The sequence below is a fragment of the Astyanax mexicanus genome, unplaced genomic scaffold (assembly GCF_023375975.1).
Source record: "Astyanax mexicanus isolate ESR-SI-001 unplaced genomic scaffold, AstMex3_surface scaffold_31, whole genome shotgun sequence".
NCBI classification, from domain to species: Eukaryota; Metazoa; Chordata; class Actinopteri; order Characiformes; family Acestrorhamphidae; genus Astyanax; species Astyanax mexicanus.
In genome coordinates this window covers 161629-179939 of record NW_026040041.1, presented here as the reverse complement: position 1 = coordinate 179939, position 18311 = coordinate 161629, and the positions used below count along the sequence as shown (strand labels likewise).

The 18311-nt window shown below is 43.9% G+C and overlaps 1 long non-coding RNA gene across 1 annotated transcript; it reads left to right on the top strand.

Annotated features, from left to right (window-relative positions):
* The first annotated feature begins 347 nt into the window (after positions 1-347).
* LOC125788928 (uncharacterized) lies at positions 348-15993 on the top strand. The gene is made up of 3 exons (XR_007429890.1): positions 348-399; positions 486-593; positions 15948-15993. It is a non-coding gene; the product is annotated as an uncharacterized LOC125788928 (long non-coding RNA).
* Positions 15994-18311: the final 2318 nt, after the last annotated feature.

The following is an 18311-nucleotide window of genomic DNA, read 5'->3' as shown; positions in this document are numbered from 1 at the left end:
GTGGTTGCTAAGTGGTTGCTAGGTAGTTGCTAACATATTCCAGGTGGTTGCTAGGCAGCTGCTAAGTGGTTGCTAGGCAGTTGCTAACGTTTTCCAGGTGGTTGCTAGGCAGTTGCTAAGTGGTTGCTAGGCAGTTGCTAACGTTTTCCAAGTGGTTGCTAGGCAGTTGCTAAGTGGTTGCTAGGCAGTTGCTAACGTTTTCCAGGTGGTTGCTAAGTGGTTGCTAGGCATTTGCTAACGTTTTCCAGGTGGTTGCTAGGCAGTTGCTAAGTTGTTGCTAGGCTGTTGCTAACGTTTTCCAGGTGGTTGCTAAGTGGTTGCTAGGCAGTTGCTAACGTATTCCAGGTGGTTGCTAGGCAGTTGCTAAGTGGTTGCTTGGCAGTTGCTAACGTTTTCCAGGTGGTTGCTAAGTGGTTGCTAGGCAGTTGCTAACGTTTTCCAGGTGGTTGCTAAGTGGTTGCTAGGCAGTTGCTAACCTATTCCAGGTGGTTGCTAGGCAGTTGCTAAGTGGTTGCTAGGCAGTTGCTAACATTTTCCAAGTGGTTGCTAGGCAGTTGCTAAGTGGTTGCTAGGCAGTTGCTAACGTTTTCCAGGTGGTTGCTAAGTGGTTGCTAGGCAGTTGCTAACGTTTTCCAGGTGGTTGCTAGGCAGTTGCTAAGTGGTTGCTAGGCAGTTGCTAACGTTTTCCAGGTGGTTGCTAAGTGGTTGCTAGGCAGTTGCTAACGTTTTCCAGGTGGTTGCTAGGCAGTTGCTAAGTGGTTGCTAGGCAGTTGCTAACGTTTTCCAAGTGGTTGCTAGGCAGTTGCTAAGTGGTTGCTAGGCAGTTGCTAACGTTTTCCAGGTGGTTGCTAAGTGGTTGCTAGGCAGTTGCTAACGTATTCCAGGTGGTTGCTAGGCAGTTGCTAAGTGGTTGCTAGGCAGTTGCTAACGTTTTCCAGGTGGTTGCTCAGTGGTTGCTAGGCAGTTGCTAACGTTTTCCAGGTGGTTGCTAAGTGGTTGCTAGGCAGTTGCTAACGTATTCCAGGTGGTTGCTAGGCAGTTGCTAAGTGGTTGCTAGGCAGTTGCTAACGTTTTCCAAGTGGTTGCTAGGCAGTTGCTAAGTGGTTGCTAGGCAGTTGCTAACGTTTTCCAGGTGGTTGCTAAGGTGTTGCTAAGTGGTTGCTAGGCAGTTGCTAACGTTTTCCAGGTGGTTGCTAAGGTGGTTGCTAAGCAGTTATTAGGTGGTTGCTAAGCCCTGGCTGGGGTGCCGGGGTGTCCAAACTTTTGACTGATAGCTGCTCCATACAGCAGCTCCTCCATACACTCACAGTACTGGAGGAGCAGGGGAGAGAAGGGGTTCCGTGCGCAGAGCTGCTCGTGTGTGAGATGGAACTCTGGGCCCCCCATTCATTTCTATGGGAAAACTTCGTACGACATTTGTACGAAAACCGTACGACGTATTGTCGAAACGTTAAAATTTTCGGAAAGAACGCGGTAAGTTCTATAGACCGTCCGATTTTTGTCTTTGTATGTCAAAAATTGTTACCTACACAAACGTTCAAAGTTGTCCCCCATTCATTTCCTATGGGAAAAAAAAGCGTACGTTTACGAAGTTTTTACGAAAACCGTACGATGTATCGCTTAAAAAAGCACAAGCAACCTAATCGGGTATAGGTCCTACGATACTGCAAAATTTCGTGATTCTACGTCAAAAGCCCTAGGAGGAGATGCGTATAGAAATTTGAGCGCGGAATAATAATAATAATAACTAGAAAAGGTAAAGTTCGTGAACGAACTTTAAGTTGGCTTGGAAAAGAACGCTAATAACGTTAAAAAGTTAAAATGGTTGCTAAGCTTTTTCTGTCTGAAGAGTGTGAAGAGTCATTGATATGCTGTTAACGCTAAATGCTAAAAACGCTGAAATCTAAAAACGTTTGGTTAAACGATGAAATCTACAAACATTTGGTTAAACGCTGAAATCTAAAAACGTTTGATTAAACGCTGACATCTAAAAACGTTTGGTTAAACGCTGAAATCTAAAAACGCTTGTTTAAATGCTGAAATCGTAAAACTTTTGGTTAAACTTTTGATTGCTAATGTGTTGCTAGGCGGTTGCTATCATTTCTGAAAAGGTTGCTAAGCTGTTGCTAGGCAATTGCTAATGTTTTCCAGGTGGTTGCTAAGCTGTTGCTAACTGGTTGCTAGGCAATTGCTAACATATAACAGGTGGTTGCTAAGGTGTTGCTAGGTGGTTGCTAGGGTGTTGCTAGGTTGTTGCTATCATTTCTAAAGTGGTTGCTAAGTGGTTGCTAGGCAGTTGCTATCGTTTTCCTAGTGGTTGTTAAGGTGTTGCTAAGTGGTTGCTAGGCAGTTGATATCATTTCTAAAGTGGTTGCTAAGTGGTTGCTAGGCAGTTGCTATCGTTTTCCTAGTGGTTGTTAAGGTGTTGCTAAGTGGTTGCTAGGCAGTTGCTATCATTTCTAAAGTGGTTGCTAGGCAGTTGCTAACGTTTTCCCAATGGTTGTTAAGGTGTTGCTAAGTGGTTGCTAGGCAGTTGCTTTCATTTCTAAAGTGGTTGCTAAGTGGTTGCTAGGCAGTTGCTAACGTTTTCCAGGTGGTTGCTAAGTGGTTGCCAGGCAGTTGCTAACGTTTTCCAGGTGGTTGCTAGGCAGTTGCTAAGTGGTTGCTAGGCAGTTGCTAACGTTTTCCAAGTGGTTGCTAGGCAGTTGCTAAGTGGTTGCTAGGCAGTTGCTAACATTTTCCAGGTGGTTGCTAAGTGGTTACTAGGTAGTTGCTAACATATTCCAGGTGGTTGCTAGGCAGCTGCTAAGTGGTTGCTAGGCAGTTGCTAACGTTTTCCAGGTGGTTGCTAAGTGGTTGCTAGGCAGTTGCTAACGTTTTCCAGGTGGTTGCTAGGCAGTTGCTAAGTGGTTGCTAGGCAGTTGCTAACGTTTTCCAAGTGGTTGCTAGGCAGTTGCTAAGTGGTTGCTAGGCAGTTGCTAACGTTTTCCAGGTGGTTGCTAAGTGGTTGCTAGGCAGTTGCTAACGTTTTCCAGGTGGTTGCTAGGCAGTTGCTAAGTTGTTGCTAGGCAGTTGCTAACGTTTTCCAGGTGGTTGCTAAGTGGTTGCTAGGCAGTTGCTAACGTATTCCAGGTGGTTGCTAGGCAGTTGCTAAGTGGTTGCTAGGCAGTTGCTAACGTTTTCCAGGTGGTTGCTCAGTGGTTGCTAGGCAGTTGCTAACGTTTTCCAGGTGGTTGCTAAGTGGTTGCTAGGCAGTTGCTAACGTATTCCAGGTGGTTGCTAGGCAGTTGCTAAGTGGTTGCTAGGCAGTTGCTAACGTTTTCCAAGTGGTTGCTAGGCAGTTGCTAAGTGGTTGCTAGGCAGTTGCTAACGTTTTCCAGGTGGTTGCTAAGTGGTTGCTAGGCAGTTGCTAACGTTTTCCAGGTGGTTGCTAGGCAGTTGCTAAGTGGTTGCTAGGCAGTTGCTAACGTTTTCCTAGTGGTTGCTAAGGTGTTGCTAAGTGGTTGCTAGGCAGTTGCTATCGTTTCTAAAGTGGTTGCTAAGCTGTTGCTAGGCTGTTTCTAACGTTTTCCTGGTGGTTGCTAAGGTGTTGCTAACTGGTTGCTAGGCAGTTGCTATCATTTCTAAAGTGGTTGCTAAGTGGTTGCTAGGCAGTTGCTAACGTTTTCCAGGTGGTTGCTAAGGTGTTGCTAAGTGGTTGCTAGGCAGTTGCTAACGTTTTCCAGGTGGTTGCTAAGGTGTTGCTAACTGGTTGCTAGGCAGTTGCTATAATTTCTAAAGTGGTTGCTAAGTGGTTGCTAGGCAGTTGCTAACGTTTTCCTAGTGGTTGCTAAGGTGTTGCTAAGTGGTTGCTAGGCAGTTGCTATCGTTTCTAAAGTGGTTGCTAAGCTGTTGCTAGGCTGTTTCTAATGTTTTCCAGGTGGTTGCTAAGGTGTTGCTAACTGGTTGCTAGGCAGTTGCTATAATTTCTAAAGTGGTTGCTAAGTGGTTGCTAGGCAGTTGCTAACGTTTTCCAGGTGGTTGCTAAGGTGTTGCTAAGTGGTTGCTAGGCAGTTGCTAACGTTTTCCAGGTGGTTGCTAAGGTGTTGCTAACTGGTTGCTAGGCAGTTGCTATAATTTCTAAAGTGGTTGCTAAGTGGTTGCTAGGCAGTTGCTAACGTTTTCCAGGTGGTTGCTAAGCAGTTAATAGGTGGTTGCTAAACCCTGGCTGGGGTGCCGGGGTGTCCAAACTTTTGACTGATAGCTGCTCCATACAGCAGCTCCTCCATACACTCACAGTACTGGAGGAGCAGGGGAGAGAAGGGGTTCCGTGCGCAGAGCTGCTCGTGTGTGAGATGGAACTCTGGGCCCCCCATTCATTTCTATGGGAAAACTTCGTACGACATTTGTACGAAATCCGTACGACGTATCGTTTCGTAAAGCATATTTTCGGAAAGAACTCACTAAGTTCTATAGACCATCCGAATTTCGTCTTCATATCTCAAAAATTCTGACGTTCACAGCCGTTCAAAAATCTTCTAGTTCATTGTCTATGGAAAAAAGGGCGTACGTTTACGAAGTTTTTACGAAAACCGTACGATATATCGCTCCAAAAAGCACAAGCAACGTAATTCACTATAGGTCCCACGATCCCTGAAAGTTTCGTGATTCTACGTTAAAAGCCCTAGGAGGAGTAGCGTTTAACAAAAGTGAGGAAGAATAATAATAATAACTAGAAAAGGCAAAGTTCGTGAACGAACTTTAAGTTGGCTTGGAAAAGAACACTAATAACGTTAAAAAGTTAAAATGGTTGCTAAGCTGTTTCTGTCTGAAGAGTGTGAAGAGTCGTTGATATGCTGTTAACTTTTGGCTAAACGCTAAATGCCAAAAACACTGAAATCTAAAAACATTTGGTTAAACGCTGAAATCTAAAAACATTTGGTTAAACGCTGAAATCTAAAAACGTTTGATTAAACGCTCAAATCTAAGAACGTTTGATTAAACGCTGAAATCTAAAACGTTTGATTAAACGCTGAAATCTAAAAATGTTTGGTTAAACGCTGAAATCAAAAAACATTTGGTTAAACGCTGAAATCTAAAAACGTTTGATTAAATGCTGAAATCTAAAAACGTTTGGTTAAACGCTGAAATCTAAAAATGTTTGATTAAACGCTGAAATGTAAAAACGTTTGATTAAACGCTGAAATCTAAAAACGTTTGGTTAAACGATGAAATCTAAAAACATTTGGTTAAACGCTGAAATCTAAAAACGTTTGATTAAACGCTGACATCTAAAAACGTTTGGTTAAACGCTGAAATCTAAAAACGCTTGTTTAAATGCTGAAATCGTAAAACTTTTGGTTAAACTTTTGATTGCTAATGTGTTGCTAGGCGGTTGCTATCATTTCTGAAAAGGTTGCTAAGCTGTTGCTAGGCAATTGCTAATGTTTTCCAGGTGGTTGCTAAGCTGTTGCTAACTGGTTGCTAGGCAATTGCTAACATATAACAGGTGGTTGCTAAGGTGTTGCTAGGTGGTTGCTAGGGTGTTGCTAGGTTGTTGCTATCATTTCTAAAGTGGTTGCTAAGTGGTTGCTAGGCAGTTGCTATCGTTTTCCTAGTGGTTGTTAAGGTGTTGCTAAGTGGTTGCTAGGCAGTTGCTATCATTTCTAAAGTGGTTGCTAGGCAGTTGCTAACGTTTTCCCAATGGTTGTTAAGGTGTTGCTAAGTGGTTCCTAGGCAGTTGCTTTCGTTTCTAAAGTGGTTGCTAAGTGGTTGCTAGGCAGTTGCTAACGTTTTCCAGGTGGTTGCTAAGTGGTTGCTAGGCAGTTGCTAACGTTTTCCAGGTGGTTGCTAGGCAGTTGCTAAGTGGTTGCTAGGCAGTTGCTAACGTTTTCCAAGTGGTTGCTAGGCAGCTGCTAAGTGGTTGCTAGGCAGTTGCTAACGTTTTCCAGGTGGTTGCTAAGTGGTTGCTAGGCAGTTGCTAACGTTTTCCAGGTGGTTGCTAGGCAATTGCTAAGTGGTTGCTAGGCAGTTGCTAACGTTTTCCAAGTGGTTGCTAGGCAGTTGCTAAGTGGTTGCTAGGCAGTTGCTAACGTTTTCCAGGTGGTTGCTAAGTGGTTGCTAGGCAGTTGCTAACGTTTTCCAGGTGGTTGCTAGGCAGTTGCTAAGTGGTTGCTAGGCAGTTGCTAACGTTTTCCAGGTGGTTGCTAAGTGGTTGCTAGGCAGTTGCTAACGTATTCCAGGTGGTTGCTAGGCAGTTGCTAAGTGGTTGCTAGGCAGTTGCTAACGTTTTCCAGGTGGTTGCTCAGTGGTTGCTAGGCAGTTGCTAACGTTTTCCAGGTGGTTGCTAAGTGGTTGCTAGGCAGTTGCTAACGTATTCCAGGTGGTTGCTAGGCAGTTGCTAAGTGGTTGCTAGGCAGTTGCTAACGTTTTCCAAGTGGTTGCTAGGCAGTTGCTAAGTGGTTGCTAGGCAGTTGCTAACGTTTTCCAGGTGGTTGCTAAGTGGTTGCTAGGCAGTTGCTAACGTTTTCCAGGTGGTTGCTAGGCAGTTGCTAAGTGGTTGCTAGGCAGTTGCTAACGTTTTCCAAGTGGTTGCTAGGCAGTTGCTAAGTGGTTGCTAGGCAGTTGCTAACGTTTTCCAGGTGGTTGCTAAGTGGTTGCTAGGCAGTTGCTAACGTTTTCCAGGTGGTTGCTAAGTGGTTGCTAGGCAGTTGCTAACGTTTTCCAGGTGGTTGCTAGGCAGTTGCTAAGTGGTTGCTAGGCAGTTGCTAACGTTTTCCAAGTGGTTGCTAGGCAGTTGCTAAGTGGTTGCTAGGCAGTTGCTAACATTTTCCAGGTGGTTGCTAGGCAGTTGCTAAGTTGTTGCTAGGCAGTTGCTAACGTTTTCCAGGTGGTTGCTAAGTGGTTGCTAGGCAGTTGCTAACGTATTCCAGGTGGTTGCTTGGCAGTTGCTAAGTGGTTGCTAGGCAGTTGCTAACGTTTTCCAGGTGGTTGCTCAGTGGTTGCTAGGCAGTTGCTAACGTTTTCCAGGTGGTTGCTAAGGTGTTGCTAAGTGGTTGCTAGGCAGTTGCTAACGTTTTCCAGGTGGTTGCTAAGGTGGTTGCTAAGCAGTTATTAGGTGGTTGCTAAGCCCTGGCTGGGGTGCCGGGGTGTCCAAACTTTTGACTGATAGCTGCTCCATACAGCAGCTCCTCCATACACTCACAGTACTGGAGGAGCAGGGGAGAGAAGGGGTTCCGTGCGCAGAGCTGCTCGTGTGTGAGATGGAACTCTGGGCCCCCCATTCATTTCTATGGGAAAAATTCGTACGACATTTGTACGAAAACCGTACAACGTATCGTCGAAACGTTAAAATTTTCGGAAAGAACACGGTAAGTTCTATAGACCGTCCGATTTTTGTCTTTGTATGTCAAAAATTGTTACCTACACAGTCGTTCAAAGTTGTCCCCCATTCATTTCCTATGGGAAAAAAAAGCGTACGTTTACGAAGTTTTTACGAAAACCGTACGATGTATCGCTTAAAAAAGCACAAGCAACCTATTCGGGTATAGGTCCTACGATACTGCAAAATTTCGTGGTTCTACGTCAAAAGCCCTAGGAGGAGATAGTGATTAAATTTTGAGCGCGGAATAATAATAATAATAATAACTAGAAAAGGTAAAGTTCGTGAACGAACTTTAAGTTGGCTTGGAAAAGAACGCTAATAACGTTAAAAAGTTAAAATGGTTGCTAAGCTTTTTCCGTCTGAAGAGTGTGAAGAGTCATTGATTTGCTGTTAACGCTAAATGCTAAAAGCGCTGAAACCTAAAAACATTTGGTTAAACGCTGAAATCTAAAAATGTTTGATTAAACGCTGAAATCTAAAAACGTTTGGTTAAACGCTGAAATCTAAAAATATTTGGTTAAACGCTGAAATCTAAAAATGTTTGATTAAACGCTGAAATCTAAAAACGTTTGGTTAAACGCTGAAATCTAAAAACATTTGGTTAAACGCTGAAATCTAAAAACGTTTGATTAAACGCTGAAATCTAAAAACGTTTGGTTAAACGCTGAAATCTAAAAACGCTTGTTTAAATGCTGAAATCGTAAAACTTTTGGTTAAACTTTTGATTGCTAATGTGTTGCTAGGCGGTTGCTATTATTTCTGAAAAGGTTGCTAAGCTGTTGCTAGGCAATTGCTAATGTTTTACAGGTGGTTGCTAAGCTGTTGCTAACTGGTTGCTAGGCAATTGCTAACATATAACAGGTTGTTGCTAGGCAGTTGCTAAGTGGTTGCTAGGCAGTTGCTAACGTTTTCCAAGTGGTTGCTAGGCAGTTGCTTAGTGGTTGCTAGGCAGTTGCTAACGTTTTCCAGGTGGTTGCTAAGTGGTTGCTAGGCAGTTGCTAACATATTCCAGGTGGTTGCTAGGCAGTTGCTAGGTGGTTGCTAGGCAGTTGCTAACGTTTTCCAGGTGGTTGCTAAGTGGTTGCTAGGCAGTTGCTAACGTATTCCAGGTGGTTGCTAGGCAGTTGCTAAGTGGTTGCTAGGCAGTTGCTAACGTTTTCCAGGTGGTTGCTAAGTGGTTGGTATGCAGTTGCTAACGTTTTCCAGGTGGTTGCTAAGTGGTTGCTAGGCAGTTGCTAACGTTTTCCAGATGGTTGCTAGGCAGTTGCTAAGTGGTTGCTAGGCAGTTGCTAACGTTTTCCAAGTGGTTGCTAGGCAGTTGCTAAGTGGTTGCTAGGCAGTTGCTAACATTTTCCAGGTGGTTGCTAAGTGGTTGCTAGGCAGTTGCTAACATATTCCAGGTGGTTGCTAGGCAGTTGCTAAGTGGTTGCTAGGCAGTTGCTAACGTTTTCCAGGTGGTTGCTAAGTGGTTGCTAGGCAGTTGCTAACGTTTTCCAGGTGGTTGCTAGGCAGTTGCTAAGTGGTTGCTAGGCAGTTGCTAACGTTTTCCAAGTGGTTGCTAGGCAGTTGCTAAGTGGTTGCTAGGCAGTTGCTAACGTTTTCCAGGTGGTTGCTAAGTGGTTGCTAGGCAGTTGCTAACATTTTCCAGGTGGTTGCTAGGCAGTTGCTAAGTTGTTGCTAGGCAGTTACTAACGTTTTCCAGGTGGTTGCTAAGTGGTTGCTAGGCAGTTGCTAACGTATTCCAGGTGGTTGCTAGGCAGTTGCTAAGTGGTTGCTAGGCAGTTGCTAACGTTTTCCAAGTGGTTGCTAGGCAGTTGCTAAGTGGTTGCTAGGCAGTTGCTAACGTATTCCAGGTGGTTGCTAGGCAGTTGCTAAGTGGTTGCTAGGCAGTTGCTAACGTTTTCCAAGTGGTTGCTAGGCAGTTGCTAAGTGGTTGCTAGGCAGTTGCTAACGTTTTCCAGGTGGTTGCTTAGTGGTTGCTAGGCAGTTGCTAACGTTTTCCAGGTGGTTGCTAGGCAGTTGCTAAGTGGTTGCTAGGCAGTTGCTAACGTTTTCCAGGTGGTTGCTTAGTGGTTGCTAGGCAGTTGCTAACGTTTTCCAGGTGGTTGCTAGGCAGTTGCTAAGTGGTTGCTAGGCAGTTGCTAACGTTTTCCAAGTGGTTGCTAGGCAGTTGCTAAGTGGTTGCTAGGCAGTTGCTAACGTTTTCCAGGTGGTTGCTAAGTGGTTGCTAGGCAGTTGCTAACATTTTCCAGGTGGTTGCTAGGCAGTTGCTAAGTTGTTGCTAGGCAGTTGCTAACGTTTTCCAGGTGGTTGCTAAGTGGTTGCTAGGCAGTTGCTAACGTTTTCCAGGTGGTTGCTAAGGTGTTGCTAAGTGGTTGCTAGGCAGTTGCTAACGTTTTCCAGGTGGTTGCTAAGGTGGTTGCTAAGCAGTTATTAGGTGGTTGCTAAGCCCTGGCTGGGGTGCCGGGGTGTCCAAACTTTTGACTGATAGCTGCTCCATACAGCAGCTCCTCCATACACTCACAGTACTGGAGGAGCAGGGGAGAGAAGGGGTTCCGTGCGCAGAGCTGCTCGTGTGTGAGATGGAACTCTGGGCCCCCCATTCATTTCAATGGGAAAACTTCGTACGACATTTGTACGAAAACCGTACGACGTATCGTCGAAACGTTAAAATTTTCGGAAAGAACGTGGTAAGGTCTATAGACCGTCCGATTTTTGTATTTGTATGTCAAAAATTGTGGCGGTTACGGACGTTTAAAATTTCGCCCCATTCATTCCTATGGGAAAAAAATGCGTACGTTTACGAAGTTTTTACGAAAACCGTACGATGTATCGCTTAAAAAAGCACAAGCAACCTATTCGGGTATAGGTCCTACGATACTGCAAAGTTTCGTGGTTCTACGTCAAAAGCCCTAGGAGGAGATAGTGATTAAATTTTGAGCGCGGAATAATAATAATAATAATAATAACTAGAAAAGGTAAAGTTCGTGAACGAACTTTAAGTTGGCTTGGAAAAGAACGCTAATAACGTTAAAAAGTTAAAATGGTTGCTAAGCTGTTTCTGTCTGAAGAGTGTGAAGAGTCATTGACATGCTGTTAACTTTTGGCTAAATGCTAAATGCTAAAAACGCTGAAATCTAAAAACATTTGGTTAAACGCTGAAATCTAAAAACATTTGGTTAAACGCTGAAATCTAAAAACGTTTGATTAAACGCTGAAATCTAAAAACGTTTGGTTAAACGCTGAAATCTAAAAACATTTAGTTAAACGCTGAAATCTAAAAACGTTTGGTTAAACGCTGAAATCTAAAAACGTTTGATTAAACGCTGAAATCTAAAAACGTTTGGTTAAACGCTGAAATCTAAAAACGTTTGATTAAACACTGAAATCTAAAAACACTTGTTTAAATGCTGAAATCGTAAAACTTTTGGTTAAACTTTTGATTGCTAATGTGTTGCTAGGCAGTTGCTATCATTTCTGAAAAGGTTGCTAAGCTGTTGCTAGGCAGTTGCTAATGTTTTCCAGGTGGTTGTTAAGCTATTGCTAACTGGTTGCTAGGCAATTGCTAACATATACCAGGTAGTTGCTAAGGTGTTGCTAGGTGGTTGCTAGGGTGTTGCTAGGTTGTTGCTAAGGTGTTGCTATGGTATCTGGGGTGGTTGCTAAGGTGTTTCTAGGTGGTTGCTAGGTGGTTGCTAAGGTGTTGCTATGGTATCCGGGGTGGTTGCTAAGATGTTGCTAGGTGGTTGCTAAGGTGTTGCTATGCGGTTGCTAAGGTGTTGCTATGGTATCTGGGGTGGTTTCTACGGTGTTGCTAGGCAGTTGCTAACGTTTTCCAGGTGGTTGCTAAGGTGTTGCTAAGTGGTTGCTAGGCAGTTGCTAACGTTTTCCAGGTGGTTGCTAAGGTGTTGCTAAGTGGTTGCTAGGCAGTTGCTATCGTTTCTAAAGTGGTTGCTTGGCAGTTGCTAATGTTTTCCATGTGGTTGCTAAGTGGTTGCTAGGCAGTTGCTATCATTTCTAAAGTGGTTGCTAAGTGGTTGCTAGGCAGTTGCTAACGTTTTCCTAGTGGTTGTTAAGGTGTTGCTAAGTGGTTGCTAGGCAGTTGCTATCATTTCTAAAGCGGTTGCTAGGCAGTTGCTAACGTTTTCCATGTGGTTGCTAAGTGGTTGCTAGGCAGTTGCTATCATTTCTAAAGTGGTTGCTAAGTGGTTGCGAGGCAGTTGCTAACGTTTTCCAAGTGGTTGCTAGGCAGTTGCTAAGTGGTTGCTAGGCAGTTGCTAACATTTTCCAGGTGGTTGCTAAGTGGTTGCTAGGCAGTTGCTAACATATTCCAGGTGGTTGCTAGGCAGCTGCTAAGTGGTTGCTAGGCAGTTGCTAACGTTTTCCAGGTGGTTGCTAAGTGGTTGCTAGGCAGTTGCTAACGTTTTCCAGGTGGTTGCTAGGCAGTTGCTAAGTGGTTGCTAGGCAGTTGCTTACGTTTTCCAAGTGGTTGCTAGGCAGTTGCTAAGTGGTTGCTAGGCAGTTGCTAACGTTTTCCAGGTGGTTGCTAAGTGGTTGCTAGGCAGTTGCTAACGTTTTCCAGGTGGTTGCTAGGCAGTTGCTAAGTGGTTGCTAGGCAGTTGCTAACGTTTTCCAGGTGGTTGCTCAGTGGTTGCTAGGCAGTTGCTAACGTTTTCCAGGTGGTTGCTAAGTGGTTGCTAGGCAGTTGCTAACATATTCCAGGTGGTTGCTAGGCAGTTGCTAAGTGGTTGCTAGGCAGTTGCTAACGTTTTCCAAGTGGTTGCTAGGCAGTTGCTAAGTGGTTGCTAGGCAGTTGCTAACGTTTTCCAGGTGGTTGCTAGGCAGTTGCTAACGTTTTCCAGGTGGTTGCTAGGCAGTTGCTAAGTGGTTGCTAGGCAGTTGCTAACGTTTTCCAAGTGGTTGCTAGGCAGTTGCTAAGTGGTTGCTAGGCAGTTGCTAACGTTTTCCAGGTGGTTGCTAAGGTGTTGCTAAGTGGTTGCTAGGCAGTTGCTAACATTTTCCAGGTGGTTGCTAAGGTGGTTGCTAAGCAGTTATTAGGTGGTTGCTAAGCCCTGGCTGGGGTGCCGGGGTGTCCAAACTTTTGACTGATAGCTGCTCCATACAGCAGCTCCTCCATACACTCACAGTACTGGAGGAGCAGGGGAGAGAAGGGGTTCCGTGCGCAGAGCTGCTCGTGTGTGAGATGGAACTCTGGGCCCCCCATTCATTTCAATGGGAAAACTTCGTACGACATTTGTACGAAAACCGTACGACGTATCGTCGAAACGTTAAAATTTTCGGAAAGAACGCGGTAAGGTCTATAGACCGTCCGATTTTTGTATTTGTATGTCAAAAATTGTGGCGGTTACGGACGTTTAAAATTTCGCCCCATTCATTCCTATGGGAAAAAAATGCGTACGTTTACGAAGTTTTTACGAAAACCGTACGATGTATCGCTTAAAAAAGCACAAGCAACCTATTCGGGTATAGGTCCTACGATACTGCAAAGTTTCGTGGTTCTACGTCAAAAGCCCTAGGAGGAGATAGTGATTAAATTTTGCGAATAGAATAATAATAATAAGAATAAGATTACGAAGAACAATAAGTTGGCTTTTCCAAGCCAACTTAATAATAAGATTACGAAGAACAATAAGTTGGCTTTTCCAAGCCAACTTAATAATAATAACTAGAAAAGGCAAAGTTCGTGAACGAACTTTAAGTTGGCTTGGAAAAGTACGTTAATAACGTTGAAAAGTTAAAATGGTTGCTAAGTGGTTGCTAGGCAGTTGTGATCATTTCTAAAGTGGTTGCTAAGCGTTTGCTAGGCAGTTGCTAACGTTTTCCAGGTGGTTGCTTAGGTGTTGCTAAGCAGTTGCTAGTCAGTTGCTAACGTATTCCACATGGTTGCTAAGTGGTTGCTAGGTGGTTGCTAAGCAGTTGCTAACGTTTTCCAAGTGGTGGCTAAAGTGTAGCTAACTGGTTGCTAGGCAGTTGCTATCATTTCTAAAGTGGTTGCTAAGTGGTTGCTTGGCAGTTTCTAATGTATTCCACATGGTTGCTAAGTGGTTGCTAGGCAGTTGCTAACATTTTCCAGGTGGTTGCTAAGATGTTGTTCAGTGGTTGCTAGGCAGTTGCTATGATTTCTAAAGTGGTTGCTAGGCAGTTGCTAACGTTTTCCTAGTGGTTGCTAAGGTGTTGCTAAGCGGTTGCTATGCAGTTGCTATCATTTCGAAAGTGGCTGCTAAGTGGTTGCTAGGCAGTTGCTATTAATTTTAAAGTAGTTGCTAGGCAGTTGCTAACGTATTCCTCATGGTTGCTAAGTGGTTGCTAGAGAGTTGCTATCATTTCTAAAGTGGTTGCTAAGTGGTTGCTAGGCAGTTGCTAACGTTTTCCAGGTGGTTGCTAAGGTGTTGCTAACTGGTTGCTAGGCAGTTGCTAACGTATTACACATGGTTGCTAAGTGGTTGCTAGGCAGTTGCTAACATTTTCCAGGTGGTTGCTAAGATGTTGTTCAGTGGTTGCTAGGCAGTTGCTATGATTTCTAAAGTGGTTGCTAGGCAGTTGCTAACGTTTTCCTAGTGGTTGCTAAGGTGTTGCTAAGCGGTTGCTATGCAGTTGCTATCATTTCGAAAGTGGTTGCTAAGTGGTTGCTAGGCAGTTGCTAACGTTTTCTTAGTGGTTGCTAAGGTGTTGCTAAGTGGTTGCTAGGCAGTTGCTATCGTTTCTAAAGTGGTTGCTAAGTGGTTGCTAGGCAGTTGCTAACCTTTTCCAGGTTGTTGCTAAGTGGTTGCTAGGCAGTTGTTAACATTTTCCAGGTGGTTGCTAAGATGTTGTTAAGTGGTTGCTAGGCAGTTGCTATAATTTCTAAAGTGGTTGCTAGGCTGTTGCTAACGTTTTCCTAGTGGTTGCTAAGGTGTTGCTAAGCGGTTGCTAGGTAGTTGCTATCATTTCTAAAGTGGTTGCTAAGTGGTTGCTAGGCAGTTGCTATAATTTCTAAAGTGGTTGCTAAGTGGTTGCTAGGCAGTTGCTAACATTTTCCAGGTGGTTGCTAAGGTGTTGCTAACTGGTTGCTATGCAGTTGCCATCATTTCTAAAGTGGTTGCTAAATGGTTGCTAGGCAGTTGCTAACATTTCCCAGGTGGTTGCTAAGGTGTAGCTAACTGGTTGCTAGGCAGTTGCTCTTATTTTTAAAGTAGTTGCTAGGCAGTTGCTAACGTATTCCTCATGGTTGCTAAGTGGTTGCTAGAGAGTTGCTATCATTTCTAAAGTGGTTGCTAAGTGGTTGCTAGGCAGTTGCTAACGTTTTCCAGGTGGTTGCTAAGGTGTAGCTAACTGGTTGCTAGGCAGTTGCCAATGTATTCCACATGGTTGCTAAGTAGTTGCTAAGTGGTTGCTAGGCAGTTGCTAACGTTTTCCAGGTGGTTGCTAAGGTGTTGCTAACTGGTTGCTAGGCAGTTGCTAACGTATTCCACATGGTTGCTAAGTGGTTGCTAGGCAGTTGCTAACATTTTCCAGGTGGTTGCTAAGATGTTGTTAAGTGGTTGCTAGGCAGTTGCTATGATTTCTAAAGTGTTTGCTAGGCAGTTGCTAACGTTTTCCTAGTGGTTGCTAAGGTGTTGCTAAGCGGTTGCTAGGCAGTTGCTATCATTTCTAAAGTGGTTGCTAAGTGGTTGCTAGGCAGTTGCTAACGTTTTCCTAGTGGTTGCTAAGGTGTTGCTAAGTGGTTGCTATGCAGTTGCCATCATTTCTAAAGTTGTTGCTTAATGGTTGCTAGGCAGTTGCTAACGTTTTCCTTGTGGTTGCTAAGGTGTTGCTAAGCGGTTGCTAGGCAGTTGCTATCATTTCTAAAGTGGTTGCTAAGGTGTTGCTATGGTATCTGGGGTGGTTGCTAAGGTGTTTCTAGGTGGTTGCTAGGTGGTTGCTAAGGTGTTGCTATGGTATCCGGGGTGGTTGCTAAGATGTTGCTAGGTGGTTGCTAAGGTGTTGCTATGCGGTTGCTAAGGTGTTGCTATGGTATCTGGGGTGGTTGCTACGGTGTTGCTAGGTGGTTGCTAAGGTGTTGCTATGGTATCCGGGGTGGTTGCTAAGGTGTTGCTAGGTGGTTGCTAAGGTGTTGCTAGGTGGTTGCTAAGGTGTTGCTATGGTATCTGGGGTGGTTGCTAAGGTGTTGCTAGGTGGTTGCTAAGTGGTTGCTAGGTGGTTGCTAAGGTATTGCTAGGTGGTTGCTAAGGTGTTGCTATGGTAACCGGGGTGGTTGCTAAGGTGTTGCTAGGTGGTTGCTAGGTGGTTGCTAAGGTGTTGCTATGGTATCTGGGGTGGTTGCTAAGGTGTTGCTAGGTGGTTGTTAGGCAGTTGCTATCATTTCTAAAGTGGTTGCTAAGTGGTTGCTAGGCAGTTGCTAACGTTTTCCTAATGGTTGCTAAGGTGTTGGTAAGTGGTTGCTAGGCTGTTGCTATCATTTCTAAAGTGGTTGCTAGGCAGTTGCTATCGTTTCTAAGGTGGTTGCTAAGTGGTTGCTAACGTTTTCCTAGTGGTTGTTAAGGTGTTGCTAAGTGGTTGCTAGGCAGTTGCTAACGTTTTCCAGGTGTTTGCTAAGTGGTTGCTAACTGGTTGCTAGGCAGTTGCTATAATTTCTAAAGTGGTTGCTAAGTTGTTGCTAAGTGGTTGCTAGGCAGTTGCTATAATTTCTAAAGTGGTTGCTAAGTTGTTGCTAAGTGGTTGCTAGGCAGTTGCTAACGTTTTCCAGGTGGTTGCTAAGGTGTTGCTAAGTGGTTGCTAGGCAGTTGCTAACGTTTTCCAGGTGGTTGCTAAGCTGTTAATAGGTGGTTGCTAAAACCTGGCTGGGGTGCCGGGGTGTCCAAACTTTTGACTGATAGCTGCTCCATACAGCAGCTCCTCCATACACTCACAGTACTGGAGGAGCAGGGGAGAGAAGGGGTTCCGTGCGCAGAGCTGCTCGTGTGTGAGATGGAACTCTGGGCCCCCCATTCATTTCTATGGGAAAACTTCGTACGACAATTGTACGAAAACCGTACGTCGTATCACTTCGCAACCTCCTATTAATTTAAAGATCTCGATAAGATCTATAAGCTCGCCGAATTTGGTGTTCGTATCTCAAAAATTGTGGCGGTTACGGACGTTTAAAACTTGGCCCCATTCATTCCTATGGGAAAAAAATGCGTACGTTTACGAAGTTTTTACGAAAACCGTACGATATATCGCTTCAAAAAGCACAAGCAACCTGAACCGCTATAGGTACTACGATACTGTAAAATTTCGTGATTCTACGTCAAAAGCTGTAGGAGGAGATGCGTACAACAAAAAAAGCGCGGAATAATAATAATAATAATAATAAGAAGAAGAAGATTACGAAGAACAATAAGTTGGCTTTTCCAAGCCAACTTAATAATAAGAAGATTACGAAGAACAGTAAGTTGGCTTTTCCAAGCCAACTTAATAATAATAATAATAATAAGAAGATTACGAAGAACAAGAAGTTGGCTTTTCCAAGCCAACTTAATAATAATAAAAATAAGAAGATTACGAAGAACAATAAGTTGGCTTTTCCAAGCCAACTTAATAACATTGCTGTTCCCGTAAATGAGCTGCTGGAGCTCCTTCACAGCGTCAACCAGCAGCTCAGTTTCCTCTGCTGAGAAGAGTTTGTTAGTCACCCACTTCACACCACCATCATGAAGCAGAGGAGTGTGTTCAGTGGCAGACTGCTGTCACAGAGCTGCACAACAGACAGACTCAGAAAATCCTTCATCCTAAGAGCCATCAGACTCTTTAACTCCTCCCATCGGGCACGGGATGCTGCTACTGACTGAGCAACACGCCAAATTTATGAAAAATCATATCTGGCTGTGTTTATGAATAGTTATGAACAATTATAGGCTCAATATAGACACCCAATATACCATTTTAAAGCTTAGAATCTCTGCTTTTCAGTTATCTAGCCTATTTAGCAGTATCTCCTTTCAGAAAATAAACATTTATGGCGAAATATGCCTAGTTTCATAAAGTTATGATTCATATCTTTCATATTTTCGTTTTTCATACGTCCATATTTGGTCGGATGTGGTCATGTGGTTATACAGCATTTGAACCGTCTGTCTCTCCGGATTCCGGAACTGTGCTCCGTTTTACTGTAGGATGTACGGTTTTTGAATTAGAGCTGAAAGAGCGCGTCGGAGCGCGTGTTTACAGTTAAAATCTGCTCGGGGTTCGTCCAGGGGTTACCTCAGGACACACCACACACCCCTCCAACCCCCACCAGTGCGTCCCCCACGCTCTTAACTTCAAAACGAGTCCACACGTAAGAGAATCCGTCAATCTAATCTCCTATAATCCCCAGTTATATCCAATCAGTGCTTGAAATCATTTCAGGCAGAAATAAATTAATATAAACTTTAACTCCTTATTAAAAGCGTTTTATTCGACGCATCGCCGAGTTTCCGGTGTCAGATTACTCAGCAGACTCTACTGGACGTAGGGATATGCAAATGAGGTCTGTCAGCCAATCAGGGGTCGATTGCGGCCAGCTAGAATGAGGGGCGGGGGCTGCTTGGGCACAGAGACTCTGTATCTCAGAGGCTGCTCACTGTGCAGGAAGCGCTCCGTTAAAGAGACACAAAAAGACCACACAAAAACAGCCTTATTACTGCAAAATGAGTTATTAAAGTGGTAGTTTTTATTATTATAAAGTTTCCAGTCCTTTGGAGAAAGAAAATACCATTACTGCTTCAGATCACAATAAAATCTAACCAGTAAGAGGCAGCAGTTTATGATTTTATATGATGATTGTAAACACATTATAGCACAATGTAGAGCTGCCTAAACCCTTCATCCATATAAATAGTTCATTTTATGTCTGAAAATAAAAAAATAAAATAGAAAATCTGAAAAGCGTCTAAAGATTTCCTGGTTTTTACCATATTCTGGCCAT